Genomic DNA, 14,001 nt, shown 5'->3' with positions numbered 1-14,001 from the left:
CTTCCTCCCCCCCTTCTTCCATCCCTTCCTCCCTCCCCATTCCTTCTTCCTTTTCTCCTCCCTTTTCTGAGTGGAGGGGGAAATATTCTTCTAAGCCAAAAATCCTAGATGCTCTGCCCAAAGCCACTTCCGCGTGAGAATTGCAGCCCACAGTTCTCTGGACAGGACTCGCCTCAGCGGACAGAGCTGCGTCCTACTTCTCAGCCCCGGAGAGGGCGTAATGGGCAGGAAGCCAGGATGTAAGTACTGGAATTTCTCAGAAGAGAATCGATAAACGGAGAACAAGGACAGCGCTGCCTTCTGTGCGCTCAGACTGCTCCCTTCAGCCGTAAGGATGTGGCTGCAAATGCCCAGGAGAGAGGTTGAGGATGACCAGGTTCAAGGTGTGTTTCACTCTCGGGTTTTCGATACAACATCATGACACTTTCGTTTCAAACTCGTGTTTTCTGTCTCCCTCCACTCTTAGTAAACCTTGATTTGTACGGGGTGTACCATCTGAGGCTGTGCTGGCCTCCTGGCTGCTGCTGGACTGTGCTTGGGATGGTGCCCACACCCATCACTCAGAGCGACCCTGTCCCATGAGACCCACCTGTGCGAAGGAACAGCATTGGGTGTTTCCAGGTTGATTTCAGCCTTTTAGAGCAATACGGCCTTTGAGAAGCATCTATTCCTCACTCCTCATCTTCAGGGAAGGGAAAGAAAATCACACCCTAGGAAGATGGATATTGTATTTTAATCTCGGTTTTGAAAAGAGGTCGAGCAAAATGTCTCTAAGCCAGCCTAGGCGGAACGTACTCCCGCTCTCTCCTGCTTCGTGACGGCAGTGGCTGAGTCTCCCCACCCCCCACACCTACCCCCTAATCCCACCCCACTCCCCCACCCCTGATGCAGTTCATTTCAGATTGTTTGGCCCTGTGAGGATGTGGTTACGGAGGGCCAAGGAGGCTCCGTGTGAGCCACGGGGATGGGTGTGTAGAGCTCCCTCCTCCTCGGGCACCAGGACACAGGTTCCAGGCAGGTGAGCTGAGAGCTGCTAGGCCATGTCCCCTCCACCTCCTGCTCGGCCACCTTCTGGGTGAATTGGTCCAGCCCAAGCCCCTCTCCCCAGCCTCCCCTTCAGCTTCTCTCCATGCCTGCTTTTATAAGGCACACTTAATTCAATGCCATAGCAAAATAATGAGGGTCAGGGGAGAGGAGGCACAGACAGCCACTGCGCAAAAGGTGCCTCCACAGCCGCAGGAGGTGGCTCACTCCGTACGGTTCTCCGGAGGCCATGCTTGTATCTGACTGCGACTGGGCTGAAGCATGGTGTTTGCGTAACAGCTAGCTGCATGGTTTTTATTTCTTATGCATTCATGGCACACAGTGTAGCTGTGTGTGTTCTCCCAATGAGCAACCCGTCTATGTTCCTAAGTGTGGCTCCCTGTCAGTCCGTGTCCCTGTAGCATGGATCCAGTCTGAAAGGTGAGGACAAGTGGAAACCCCTGAGCTGAGCTCGCCCGCTGGGACACATCTGCTTCCCGTGTCACCTTCTGGTTTAGGGAGTGCCCCAGTCAGCCCTGAAGTGTTCCCTACAACATTTTCTGAAATTGTGCAGAAAACCAGATCTCATTTTAAAAAAAAGAAAAAGAAAAAAATAAACAACTTGTAGGAAGACAGAGAGGTGCTATGGGTACAATTTTTAATAAAAACATTATTTTGTTCCTTAAGCGCTTGTGGTTTTCTTCAAGTGTGGATGGAGTGAGTCGGGAGGCCTTAGGAACCTTCTCAAATTCTAAGGTTGTAAATATGAACCACTGGCACTTCACTCAAAGATGAACCACTCCCTTCACCCCAGTACTGTACTGGACCCCTCTGCCTTCCCCCACACACCCTTACCTTTACCAGAGCCCATCCTGTTGACGTGCAGGTGTGTACAGGCAGTGAGCATCCCCCTGATTGGAGCTGAGGTCGGAGTGAAAACAACTTCACACCCTTGCAGGGTGGCCTGAAGCAGGCAGCACAGAGCCTGAGCCAGGGAGACCTTCTGCCTGAACCAGCAGCATTCCTAGGGCCAGCCCAACTCCACCCACCACCTGGCTGGACCACCAGAGACTTCACAGGTGCCCGGAAGGGGAAGAACAGCTCAGAGCCAAACTTTGCCTTGGGTGGGGGAAGCGGAGCTGTGAGCAAGATGGCCTTCCCCTCCTAAGGGGTCTGGCCACACCATAGTTTGTCAGGCTCCAGGTGTGCTCTGGGAATGAGACGAGGCCATTTCCCTTCCCTTTCAGAAGTGGAATTTTCCTTGATTCTTTCCTTTTAAGAGACAGGATCTCACCCTATTTCCCAGGATGGAGTGCAACGGTATAATCATAGCTCACTGCAATGCTCATCTCCTGGGCTTGAGTGATCCTCCCGCCTCAGCCTCCCTAAGTGCTGGGACTGCAGGGTACCTGCAGCGGAATTTTCAAAGGCATCTGCCAATCACTGAGGGAACCCTGGGCTTCTGTGAAACACAGGGCCCCTGTGGCTGCAGTGCTGGGGCCACCAGGAGGAAGCACAGCTGCCCCCTTGTCACCCACAGGCTTTAGGGTCTCAGTGGCCCAGGAACGTTAGGAATCTCAGTGTCCAGGCCACACGCAGGCCAGTTAAATCAGAGTCTCTGGGGATTGGGTGCAGACATCCGATTTGTTTTGAAAGCTCCGAAAGTGATTCCAATGCAGCAAGGAAGCCATGCTGCCTGGAGGAGGGGCTGGGGAGGGGCCAGGGTCTGACCTTGCCAACATTGCCCTTTTGCTCCGGAAGCAGTCACTGCCACTGATAAGCCCCAGGTAAGAACACTTTCATTTTCTCACCATGGCCAGCCTACATCCTACCACAAATCTGCACATTTTCCACCATCTCCAATATTTCAGAAGTTGCAGCTGCTGTGGGGAAGGTTGACATTTACTGAACGCATACCGTGTGCCAGATGGTATTCTGTGCTCTTGTTAGTCCACAGAACTCCCTCCAGGACCCTGTGAGGTAGGTACAGTGGCAGTCCCATTTTGTAGATGAGGAAATGCACCCAGAGTGGTGAAGCCATCTGCTCGGGGGTAACCAGCTGGCCAGGGACAGATCAGCTCTGAACCTGGGCAGCTGGGGGCTCCAGAGCCTGGTCCCTGGGTCTGACCACTGCACAGCACTGCCTCCTACGAGGCTGTCTGCGGTCACCCTGAGATCTGTGGGCTATTATCCTGAGAGGAGGCAGGCACCTCTCCCTACAGCTCGGAGCCTGGCGTCTTTACTGAGACTTCTCGGGCTGAACATACATGCTGCTCAGAAGATTTTCTTTTCCCCACATCATCCTCAAGGCATAAGGATAAGTTATGCACAACCCATCATTACTACTATTGTTGAAAAGTTCATGGGAGAAAGTTTTAAATGCAACTGGTTAGCCCAGAGAAATGAACCACGCTGTCTTGTTGGATGAAGATTAGATCAGAATACCTCCACAAGGCCAGGCACCGTGGCTCACGCCTGTAATCCCAGCACTTTAAGAGGCCAAGGCGGGCGGATCACGAGGTCAGGAGATTGAGACCATCCTGGCCAACATGGTGAAACCTGATCTCTACTAAAATACAGGACAGGACTCTCCTGTGTACCTTGGTTTATACCACAGCCAGGCAAGACCCACAGTGCCAAAAAATGGCAGATGAAGACGTGGCTCTGAGGTGGGCGACGAGGTCTTTCCATTCTTCCCAAGAAAATCAAAATTCCGCACAGTTCCGCCAGTGTCTGCTAAATACGCGGTTAGGTTTTAGAGGTTTGGTCTTTGTCAGGAAGTGGAACCACGTGCAGAAACTTTATTTGGGAGCCACAGAAGCCTTTGCAAACCTTCCGATGAGGCAGCTGTTTTTCTGAAATGGTTGGCTCGCCGGATGCTTATTTTAAAAGGATTTGAGCGTGTCTGTGGATTTGCACAAGTACCTCAGGATTTGCCAGAAATTCTTTCCCTTTAATGGCTCAAGTCAATTAACAGCCAGCATGGGTGAAAATTCCAAGCTGTGAATTCTGGACTCTGTGGTCTTAAAACACCCTGCTTCTCCTCAGATAAGACAATATTCTGCAGTCATTAAGCAAACCACTATATTATGGGGCTAAATTGCATCCAGACTCAAATATTTTTATTACAAAAAAAGTCATATTTCTGAGGAATTTTGAAAATGCATCCGTGTCTGTGGGATTCTCCAGCTGCTACCGATAGATTTGGCCTGCAGACCTCGTGGGTCCAGAGAGCCCCATGGGGTCCCCAAAGGGAGGCCAAGAAGCGAATCCCATCCCCCTGGTGGAGTCCCAGGTTTGCAGGGATGGGTCCCTCTCCTCTCTCTGTCTTAGGGAACATTTTGCAAGGATGTTGAGAGCCAGAGAATTAGAGAATCTGGGACTTGCTTGCTGCAGAGGCGAGGTATGGCAGAAACCTGGTGGAGATCCAGCAAGTCCCTTGGAAGGTCTCCGAAGTCATCTCTCTTGGGGATGGGCCACTCAGCCTCCCAGTGGACCCCCTGCAGAGCCCCCAGCACAGGTGTGGCCTGGCCTGGGCTCCCTCACTGCACCCTCTCCCACCCATTGCTCCTACTTTCTCCACCAGTGATGCCTTTCCCTTCTCTGCACTTCCTGCTTAGCCCAGGCTCAGTCCCTTCCTCAAGAACCACAGGAACCACTCCTTCCCACCCCCAACAGTTCCAGCCAGCCTGGTCCCCCCCATCCCCAACCACCCACTGTCTCAGGAAGGCCACACCCTGGGACCTTGTTCCTTCATGATTTTTGCCTCCGCCCCATGACCAGGCCATGAGTCCCGTGAGGTTACAGTTTGTCCTTTCTTCCTTGTTTGCACACCCCAATACCAACTCTGACGTAGAATCCCCACATGCTGGGTGCTTCAGGGAGATGGCAGCACGTCGGATGCTACCTGCCTTACAGCCTGCCTGTAACCAAACTCTGGGGCCATGGTAGGGGCACAGCAATCTCCAAGTCATACCATTAAGTGCAAAATAAGCATGCTTCCATTTGTGTGTGAGTGTATGTATATGTGTATGTGGGTTGTATATGTGTATAGAACATGCATGCAGGGTGGACACAGATGTACACTCCCTAAACCCCTGTCAATAAAGGGCATAATACCATGTGGCAGAGAAGGCCTCCAGTGCCTTCAGGATTTGCCTCAGCTACAGAGAGTTGCCTTACCCAAGGACTCATTCTTCCAGGAGCATCCACATCTCTGGCTGACGGAAGTGGGCATATCAAGGAAGGCCTGGCCATTTTAGCTGGACAGGGAATAACTCTGGTGGGACAGGTTTACCCTGAAGCTCCCAGGGAGTTGGGCCAAGGTTCTGCCAGGCCCACCGCATGGCTGAACTCTGCCCAATACTGTCCTTCCTCCCTCCATAAGTGTGGACCCTGATGCAAACCCTGTATGCCATATTCCCTCTGAGGGCCACTTTTAGAGACCTGCTCTGTAACACATGGAAAGGGCTGCCTTAGAACCAGGCCGGTCCCTGTCAGGGAACTCCTCTTCCCTGGACTTGCCTGACCTGCCAGTGAGGCCAGTACTCCTGGATTTTGGGGATCTGCTGAAATGTCTGCCACACATGCAAAGTCATGTGAGAAAGGAAATGTCTTCGTAGTATACTACATGGCTCAGTTGTCGGTGGTATTTAAGTAGCCGTTATATGTTGAACTTTGTGTATTGATTTGTTCACAAATTGTGATATAACTCTGTTGGGAAGTGAGGGAGGGCAATGTTTGTAATGTCTGTGAACAGGGTGAGGGCTAAGACTTACAATTCCTGACTGAGGAGTCATAAACTGTTAAAAAAAAAAAAAGGATCAAAAATGATCAAAGTCACAGCACAAGCACAGTACTTAGAAAGATGAGGGCCAGGCACAGTGGTGCACACCTGTAATCTCAGCACTTTGAGAGGCCCAGGTGGGCAGATCACAAGGTCAGGAGTTTGAGACCAGCCTGGCCAACATGGTGAAACCCCATTTCTATTAAAAACACCAAAATTACCCAGGTGTGATGGCACATACCTGTAGTCCCAGCCACTGTGGAGGCTGAGACAGGAGAATTGCTTAAACCCAGGGGACAGAGGTTGCAGTGAGCCAAGATAGTGCCACTGCACTCTAGCCTGGGCAACAGAGCAAGACTCCATCTCAGAAAAAAAAAAAAGAAAGAAAGAAAGAAAGATGAGAATAAATACAAGATTAAGTAGTTAAAGGAATTGGAAGTGATAGCCTAGGATGCAGAGTCAGGGCTGCAGGGCTGTGGCAGGGTAAGCAGACCTGGAGCAGAGACCACGCAAGCGACCCTCAGCTTTTATGACATGTTTTCTTATACTGTTTGACTTTCACATATGTTACTTTCATTTAAAAAATAATTAAAAGAGAAAAAAAGCAGGCATCTTGTTGTTTTTCCTTATGTAAGACTTGAAACAACCTAAATGTCCATCTGAAGGGGATTTAGAAAATGAATTATGCTACTCCACGCATGGGAACCCATGCGTTTAATAGAATAAGATGGGCCAGGCACAGTGACTCAGGCCTATAATCCCAGCACTTTGGGAGGCCAAGGCAGATGGATCACCTGAGGTCAGGAGATCAAGACCATCCTGGTTAACATGGTGAAACTCCATCTCTACTAAAAATATAAAAAATTAGCCAGGCATGGTGGTACACACCTGTAGTCCCAGCTACTCGGGAAAAGGAAGGAGAATCACTTCAACCCAGGAGGCAGAGGTTGCAGTGAGCCAGGATTGTACCACTGCACTCCAGCCTGGGTGACAGAGCGAGACTCCATCTCAAAAAAAAAAGGAATGAAATGGGATTACATGCATGAAGACAGCCATCTCCTTATGTGTGTGTAAACACACATACATATGCTAGAAAGAGTAGAAACCATCTCTGGAAAGATGAACAAGAAATTGGTAACAGGGGTTGCCTCTAGAAAGAAGAACAAAAGGAAAAGAACTAGAGTGGAGACTAGCCTTCACACTGCTTGCATTTCTCACCATGGACATGTGTTATTCTTCCCGATAAAAAGGAGAAAACCTGAGATGCCCAGGCATCCAGGCAGGGGGGATGTCTGTCTTCTTTTGGCCTCCTAGGCAACAGGCACAGTCCTCAGCTGGAGAGAACAAGCCACTTCCTAGCTGTGTGGTCTTGGGAAAAATCACATCCCTCTCTAATTATTTTCTTTACCATAATATAACACTAGGTTTTTTTAATTTTATTTTATTATTATTATACTTTAGGTTCTGATATATCTGTGTAGAACGTGCAGGTTTGTTACATAGGTATACACGTGCCATGGTGGTTTGCTGCACCCATCAACCCGTCGTCAACATTAGGTATTTCTCTTAATGTTATCCTTCCCCTGCCCCCCCACCCCCCCAGCAGACCCCAGTATGTGATGTTCCTCTCCTTCTCCTCGATGTGTCCATGTGTTCTCATTGTTCACCTCCCACTTATGAGTGAGAATATGCAGTGCTTGGTTTTCTGTTCTTGTGTTAGTTTGCTTAAAATGATGGTTTCCAGCTTCATCGATTTCCCTGCAAAGGACATGAACTCATCCTTTTTTATGGCTGTATAGTATTCCATGGTGTATCTGTGCCACATTTTCTTTATCCAGTCTTTCATTGATGGGCTTTTGGGTTGGTTCCAAGTCTTTGCTATTGTGAACAGTGCTGCAATAAACATGTGCATGTGTCTATATAATAGAATGATTTATAATCCTTTGGGTATATAACCAGTAATGGGATTGCTGGGTTAAATGGTATTTCTGGATCTAGATCCTTGAGGAATTGCCACACTGTCTTCCACAATGGCTGAACTAATTTAAACTCCCACCAACAGGGTAAAAGTGTTCCTATTTCTCCACATCTTCTCCAGCATCTGTTTCCTGACTTTTTAACGATTGCCATTCTAACTGGCATGAGATGGTATCTCATTGTGGTTTTGATTTGTATTTCTCTACTGGCCAGTGATGATAAGCCCTTTTTCATGTTTGTTGGCCGCATAAATGTTTTCTTTTCATTTTGAGGCTTACATGGAAAGTTAGTGGAAAGCAGTGTGAAGACGCAAAGATACATCAGCGTTTGCTAGTTTATTCCTGTTACCACCATTGCTTCCACTACCACCATCCCAGGGAGCTTCAGGTAAGAAACAGGGTCCACCTGTCAATGTGTGAACCGTCCCACCCTGGCCTCCCAGGTGTTCACGGGAAAACCAGGGACAAAAGACCAGGGTACCTGCCGTCACTAGTGGGTCAGAGATGACCCCACCAACCACTCCAAGGTTTCACCACCAACCCATTCATACAGGTGGGGTTTTAAGTAAATGAAAAATATAGCCCCTCTTAAAACAAAATTTATAACCCATCTTTCTGAACTTCCAGGTCCTGAGGCAGAGACACCTGGTGAGAGACTGCGGTAGGGACGAACACTTCGGGACTCAGTGCTTAAGTATCCAGAGAGTCACCAGCCCAGGATCTTTGGGGGGCTCTTGGAGAGTGATGCAAGAAGTGAATCCCCCAAACCAGCACCAGACTGGGGCTCCCATAGGTTTGATGACATATGGCCTGTGGACCCCATCCTAGAACCAGAGAGGACAATGATCTTTTTTCCCGGGTTGCCCAGGAGGGTCTTGGCTCGGTTCTACAGCCCCAGCCTCAATCCTATTTCAAGAGCATCTCTGTGACCAAGATCACTAAGCCAGACGGGAGAGTGGAGGAGCGCAGGACAGCGGTGGACAGTGAGGGCTGGACAGAGGCCGCAATAACTGGACATGAAGCAGATAGCAGTCCTAGGGTGATCCAGAATCACCAAGACCTCCAGCCCTGGATGATGCCTTCTCCATCCTGGACTTATTCCTAGGACGTTCGTTGGTTCTGGTCCCGATAGTTTTGTTAACCCTCAGAGGCCTTCAAGTCCTTTCCACCTCTCACCCATTGCCCACCATCAATAAGCTTAGCTGCTCCTCTCGCCACCTCAGGGGCTTGGATATGTGGAATAGTGAATTGGGGGTCGTCACTCGCCCAAACTGACCAATAAAACCTTTATTTATGCTACGGGTGCGCGGCCCCGGAGTCAGCGTCCCTAGCGGGAAACGCCGGACGAGCCCACTGCGCAGCCGTCGTCAGGGAAGCGACGGTTCGTTCCCAATTCCGCCTCCCTTCTAAGTGAATATTTCCGTCCCATCCCTGGAGAGGAGGCGGCGCCCTGCATGGGCTTTAATCATCCCACACTGAAGATGGACTGCAGTCAGTATTTCATTTGGGGGCAACTTAGGATCTTTTGGATGAGAAATTGTACCTTGGGTCAGTCCCATCTTCCAATCAGAATGATCTGTACTGGAAAGTGTCATGCATTTTAAAAATATATTTTGTGGTTTCAGAAATATTTATTTATCATCTTTATAAATGTATTTATTAATTTATAATATTTATAATGCTTGACTTAGAGCTTAGCCAGCCAAGCCCACTCTCCCACACCCGCGTCCTCTGCGTTTTCCCTTTCGGAGTAGCCTCTAATTCTGATTGTCTTTCGTCACATCCAGGACAATCCCCACTAAATCTGGCTCTGGATGTTCTGTTGCCTTCCGAAAGAATCAGATTCCAGCTCAGACTAAAACTGGAAACCCACTGGAATCTCAATTAGACCACAAAGAATCTCGGTGGCTCTTAGCAGAGATTATTGCAAAACATGATTAACGGCATGAGGAAGCACGTGTTAGCGGAGATGGAGGTTGAAGTGGTCAGAGCATTCTCTCAATGCCCCTGTCTGCTGTCAGGGAGGTTGTTTAACCAAATCTACCACCAGCCAATTTCTCTGCCAATTTGTCTGTTGACAAGCTGCTCCCATCTAGCCAATGGGAAGAGAAATTCATCCCCATGGCTGGGCTGAGGAAATAGCCAGTTGAGCCAGGTTGAGCCAGAGGCAGCTAAACCAAAGACACTACAGGATGTCAGGGATCAAGAGGGTTGTGTGACTGTGACTGTGCCTGTGTCCCCTAGAGGCAGGCTGTGAACGGCTGTCTTCCCAGTGTGTGTGCAGGAAGCTCAATTCTGCATCAGATGCTGTCAAAACCCTGCTCCTTCTCTCATTGCACCAGATGATGATGTGTTGTGTGCAGTACTCACGTAGATGACCTATTTACATTTTTCCAAATCAAAATGCACCTGTTGGTTTCTGCTTCCTGGAGTCTTATACTCTGTTTCCATGAGCATCTTACAACCTGGCCGGCCCATTCCCCTGGGCGACTGGGGGGGGTTTCCCTTAGCCTGTGCCACAGGCTGTGGCCCTTTATAAAAATAAAGTCTCCTTTCCAAATTTCTGGATCTTGTGATTTTTAACACTTGCCTGCTGAAGGGTGGTGTGGGGGGCAGGTGGTTCCCACCTCCATCCGGGTATTAATTGGAGATGGGAAGGAACGGAACTTCCCTGGGATCTGGGGGGCCAGGGATGCTGGATGGGGTGAGGACAAGGGGTGGGAAAGAAGCAGCTGCTGTAGGAAGAGGAGGAATCTCAGGGCCTGGAGACAGCACAAACCTGGGCTCCGGGTGTGGCAGGAGAGATCTGCAGCTGCACCCTATACGATCCGAGCCACCTGGGCCCAGCAGCTGACTTGAATTTCCCCAAACAGGGCCAAGCCTCAGGCAACATCAGGAAGGCATTCAGGTTCCCCACCCGTCCCATCCCTGAGCCCCTGGACTCACCAGGCCACCACCAGGGGGTTGCAGAGAAGGGTAAGACATGGCTTGACCTGGCAGAATACACAGAAAAAGTTCCAGATGCCAAGTGATGCCTTGACCACATCACAGCTGTAGACACAAGTGCCTCAGATGCACGTGCACCCCCACGCAGTCCTCACTGCTTTTAATAGTTCCACAGACATGTAGCTCACGCCTGTAATCCCAGCACTTTGAGAGACCAAGACAGGTGGGTCACTCGAGGTCAGGAGTTCGAGACCAGCCTGGCCAACATGGCAAAAACCTGTCTCTACTAAAAATACAAAAATTAGCCAGGTGTGGCACATGCCTGTCATCCCGGTTAATTGGGAAACTGAGGCAGGATATTGCTTGAACCCGGGAGGCAGAGGTTGTAGTGAGCTGAGATCATGCCACTGCATTCCAGCCTGGGCAAGAAGAGCGAGACTCAGTCTCAAAAATATAATAAAAATAAATAAATAAAAATAGTTCCACAGACATTAGCTCCTTCCTGCTGCTGCTGCCACTACTACTGTTTTAAGTGTCCAGGACCAGCAAGGCTCATGGCAGGCAGAAGGAAGCTGGGGATGCCTTATGATGGGGGAAGGATCAACGGATCCTGAGACAAAGGGGCGGGACAATCTGGGAACAGATAAAAATGGGAAGGGAGGAAACAGAGCTTTCCAATCATTGGAAATAAGGCAGAAAGTGCCCAGCCAGAGGTGACTGGACCCAGCTATCCCTGCCATCAAGGAGTCTCCGAGGAAGGACTCTCTTAACAAGTGAAAGTCACTGAGTGGCTGGGAGTCTTGTCCCATCTTGCTATTCACTGAAGGTGGCGGCAAAATATTTCAGAAAAGATTCAGGGAAGGTTATAGATTATAGCCTCAAACCTTTTGGAAGGCCAAAAGGATTTATTGGGACAGGCCAGAGGTGGCCAGCCGGTCCATTAAGTTAGGGAGAAAATAGGAGGATTTTCCCAGTTTAAGTCTGTTTACCCTACACCCATTTGTCTCCACTCTAACTGTGTACTCATGTTAACTTTTGTGCTGGGTGGCTCTCTTCAGGGAAGAACAAAGGGTAATTACCTGTTAACAGCATTTACTCTGGGCCCCAGAACTAAAGCTTTTATCAGTCTTAAAACTATTCTCTTAACTATCCACAAGAGTGTTGACTTAGAACCTCTGTTATGAATGAAAGTGTGGATGGACAGAGGGTCTGGGTCGATCAGTTGCATTTTCGTCCTCTGAAAGCAGCCAACGGCCATCGCTAGCCCACTTGAATCACTGTAATGGTGTGAGAGTGCATCCATTCATCCATTGTTGAGTCAGCTTCTGCGGGTCAGACCTCCACAGATGGAGACCCACATCTCACCATCTCTCAAGAGTGACTGCAGAACTCATACCCAAACCTGACTTGTGTTTAAATACAATGGCTACAACTTGAGGACAGACAGCCTTCTGGATCTCTATGATGTAACCCTGCGGGGGTTGGGATCTTAAGCTGTCTGGGACCTTCCCCAGGATCTGCCAGGAGTTGAGCCACCTCAACTCCTTATCTGGGGACAGATAAGACAGACAAGGTAATTGTCTTCACTCACAGAGCTGATGTTCTGAGTAGGGGGAGGACAGAAAACAAGTAAGGTCATTTCAAACAAGGTTCCTGCCACACAGAACGGGATTCAGCAATGGGGAGGCCAGTGCTGATGACTGGTCTCTTCCCTGCAAGGGGCTCAGATCACGCACCAAGGAACTGGCTGTGGGAAGTAGAAAAGCTCCTTTTGAAAGTTTCCTTTCGTGTTAAAGAATATGTGTGCTAATAACTTTGTTAAGCCCTATCCTATGCAGCTGTTAGACATGCCATGTTTACAGGCACACAATACACTCTATGTCCTTGTACTTTAACCAAGATATCTGCCCTGGATGTGCTCATAGGCATGTCCCAACTCTCCACTGTTCTTACCTGTTTAGAAAAGTTTTAAGTTATTAGCCAATCGGGTTTTAGTTTAGATTGTGAGGTCTGGCTCCAGCCAATGGAGGTTAGACACAGCAGTAAGGACAACCCCAAATGTGTAAGGGATAAATTGGTGTGTTTTCCTTTGTTCACTGTACTCTCATGGCAAGATGGCTAGTGAAGGTACCCTTCCTGCAGCTCAGCAAGTAAAAATTGGGTTGCTAAAAGATCTTTTGTCTCAGTGCTAATTTTTCTTTGTGGCATGGAGCATCTGTTTCCCACATCTATTTCCAACATTGGCCCAGCAAGACATGAACACCGGTCACTCAGAGGCCACGGTAAGCCTTAGGCTTTGCATCTTAGTTTTTCCTCCATCGCATCATCAAAGACATGACTGAAACTTAGCCCGCTGCAGTCCTCCCTGCCCTATATGCAGCGGCTGCACCATCCTGTGGAAAAACCGTCATAACCAGTTACTGCCAGGATCTCAGGAAGAAGAGCACAGAGATAAAAAGAGAACTTTTGCTTCCATGGCAACTGCATTTGGTCCAGACTCAGAAGTTCAGCCTCAGTTTGTACAAAATTGCACAAAAGGAGAAAGGCTTTCTTGGTCTAGAGAGCCTCAAGATCTTTCAACCAACTCTGCATAAAAACAAGATTCTATCTGGGGCCAGGTGCGGTGGCCACACCTGTAATCCCAGCACTTTGGGAGGCCAAGGTGGGCGGATCACCTGAAGTCAGGAGTTCAAGACCAGCCTGGCTAATATGGTGAAACCCCATCGCTACAAAAGTACAAAAAGTAGACAGCATGATGACAGGTGTCTGTAATCCCAGCTACTCAGGAGGCTGACACAGGAGAATCACTTGAACCCAGGAGGCAGAGGTTGCAGTGAGCCGAGATCATGCCACTGCACTCCAGCCTGGGTGATAGAGCAAGACTCCATCTTTGAGGGATAAAAAAGAGAGATTCTCTCTGACACATTGGCCTGGATTCAGACAAATCCATTAAATGGCTGCATTAAACATATTAATTCATTAAATGCATTAAATTGCTGCATAGATTGCCCCAGTTGCATTATTACATAGTTTATACAGTCTCCTCCAAATGGACAATTAAAAGCTATTGGCTCTTACAGGCAAGGGAAGGTCACCCAGGGGACTCTCATGGTCCTCATTTGTGCCCTTCACTCAACTACATTTCAAGAGAAAACCCAGAAAGCTCAGATGAGTGCAGTCGGTATCTCGTGTGTCTAGAGTTCTACGCCATTTTACCACTGCTGCAGAGTCACATAAAACCTATTGTCATTAAGATACAGAACTGTCCGC

General features: G+C 49.0%; 1 pseudogene across 1 annotated transcript; it reads left to right on the top strand.

Moving 5' to 3' along the window:
- The first annotated feature begins 8,223 nt into the window (after positions 1-8,223).
- Positions 8,224-10,071, top strand: LOC108588789 (HCLS1-associated protein X-1 pseudogene; annotated as a pseudogene). The gene has a single exon (XR_013532430.1). The product of XR_013532430.1 is annotated as an HCLS1-associated protein X-1 pseudogene (transcript).
- Positions 10,072-14,001: the final 3,930 nt, after the last annotated feature.

The sequence above is a fragment of the Callithrix jacchus genome, chromosome 2 (genome assembly GCF_049354715.1).
Source record: "Callithrix jacchus isolate 240 chromosome 2, calJac240_pri, whole genome shotgun sequence".
Taxonomy (NCBI): domain Eukaryota; kingdom Metazoa; phylum Chordata; class Mammalia; order Primates; family Cebidae; genus Callithrix; species Callithrix jacchus.
Note: the sequence above shows the minus strand (reverse complement) of the source record. Positions and strands in the feature narration are given on the sequence as shown.